This window comes from Triticum aestivum, chromosome 7A, assembly GCF_018294505.1.
Source record: "Triticum aestivum cultivar Chinese Spring chromosome 7A, IWGSC CS RefSeq v2.1, whole genome shotgun sequence".
Classification (NCBI taxonomy): Eukaryota; Viridiplantae; Streptophyta; class Magnoliopsida; order Poales; family Poaceae; genus Triticum; species Triticum aestivum.
Window position 1 is genome coordinate 328,829,588 of NC_057812.1, and position 2,154 is coordinate 328,831,741.

Genomic DNA, 2,154 nt, shown 5'->3' on the forward strand with positions numbered 1-2,154 from the left:
AAATAAATGGCAGGGGGTCCACTCATGATTCTTGAAAAAAGATGAACACTGAGCTACGGCTAATTCACTCAATAGCGGGTTCAAACAAGGATGACAAAAGTGCAAATGATAACAGGTTTCAGACTTAGTGAAATTAACACAAGTCTGGAATTTATCAGCAGGAAGCAATCTTTAGAGCATGAAAACTACATGCTACATGAACTTAACATGGCAAAGCAAGGCATGGAATGAAGCTACTCAAAGCACTTCACAAAATTTCCTTAGTGACCTTGATCCAAAAGGGATAAGAAAATACAATTACAAGCATGTGAACATAGCAAAAATATAAACAGATTCAGACTTTGTGAAAAACTGGAGCATGCAAAACAGATTTGACAAGTAGGCATATTTACGAGCTCGATGCACTCACTATAGAGCATGGCATGACAAACTAAGCATACGTCCATCAAGAAGGCATGGCATAGGAGCTAGACATGGCAAGAACAACAACATAGCATGCACGGATCAATAGCAACATCCTCGGCAAAATCGCTAAACATGTCAACAATCTGCCAGGATCATTTTATAGCAAAAGTAGAGCTCGATTGACTCAAGCTAGGGTGCTCCATAATTGCAAACAAAGACATGGATCAATAGAACACCACAATGTTAACAAAACATCCTTACTGATCATCCTTAAAAGAGGCACTGATCACTAGGAAACAACATGAACATGGCATAAAACCAAAAACAGGACAATGACTTAGAGAAATTTTAAGTCCCTGAAATCAGCATCAGTGATTATGCTACTTTGCAAGCTTGTGCTAGTCACCATGGATATCACAAAAATACATGGCAGGCACCCCTGTAAAGATGGAATGGCATATAACAAAACACATGTAGAGCTCAGGATCATAGCATGCACACATTAATCATGGCAAAAATGACAAAAGGACATTTGCTGAAACAGATCTGACAAATTCATCACATAGCCCTCTTCCAACAGCATTTCGGGCATTAAGATGAGCTCAAAAGAAAATGATGCAATGAGATGAAATGATGTACTCGTTGAGACGAACATTTGGATATCCTACACGCACGAATCGGAGCTACAGATGCAAAGTTATCGCATGTCAAAGTATGCAAAAGTCGAGGGTTACGGGATGAAAAAGTCAACCGAGGTTTGTCTCAGATCTAGATCCAGATCCGGGCGGTTACTGTAGCAGATGTGCTCGCCGGAGGTTCGCCGGATACAGGGATGACGCCGAAGATGAGGAGAGCTCGCCGGGGTGCTGCCGGAGCCGAAGAGGAAGGAGACGGCGTCGGTCACCGGCATAGTGGAGCCGCGACGGTCGGCGAGGTACGGCGGAGGGCGGCGGAGCGTCGCCGGCGGCAAGGCGCGGCGAGGAAGGGCGTCGGGAAGGCTCCCTGGCGGCGCGGGCGGCGGATGGGCCTCGGGGGCCCGATTTGGGCTCGCCGGGCCGGCGGCGGAGAAGGTGGCGACGCGCCACGTGGAGGGATGTGGTTGGCGGCGGCGGTCTCGTCCGGCGTGGGCGGACGTGTCCGGCCGCGTGGAGAGGAATTTTAGGGTTTGAGACGAGGGGATCCGGGATTTTTGGAAGGGGATCTATTTATAGAGGTAGAGGGGGCTAGGAAGCTCCAAATGGGGTGCAGTTTGTGGCCACGCAATCGTGATCGAACGCTCTAGACAATGGGAGAGGTTTTTGTGGGTTTTGGGCCAAATTGAAAGGGTGTTGGGCTGCAACATACACGAGGCCTTCTCGGTCCCTTGGTTAACCGTTGGAGTATCAAACAAAGTCCAAATGGCACGAAACCTGATAGGTGGTCTACCGGTAGTAAACCAAGGCCGCATGACAAGACTCGGTCCAATCCGAACACGTTTAACACCCGCACATGAAAAGAGGTAGAAATGACCACCGGAGGACATAGGAGCACCGGAATGCAAAACGGACAACAGGGAAAATGCTCGGATGCATGAGACGAACACGTATGCAAATGCAGTGCACATGATGACATGATATGAGATGCATGACAAGGACCACAACACACGGAGACAAAAACCCGACAACAGAGAAAATAAAATAACTTAGTGCTGGGTACGACAAGAGTTGGAGTACAAATAAGGTAAATTACATCCGGGGTGTTACACTAAGT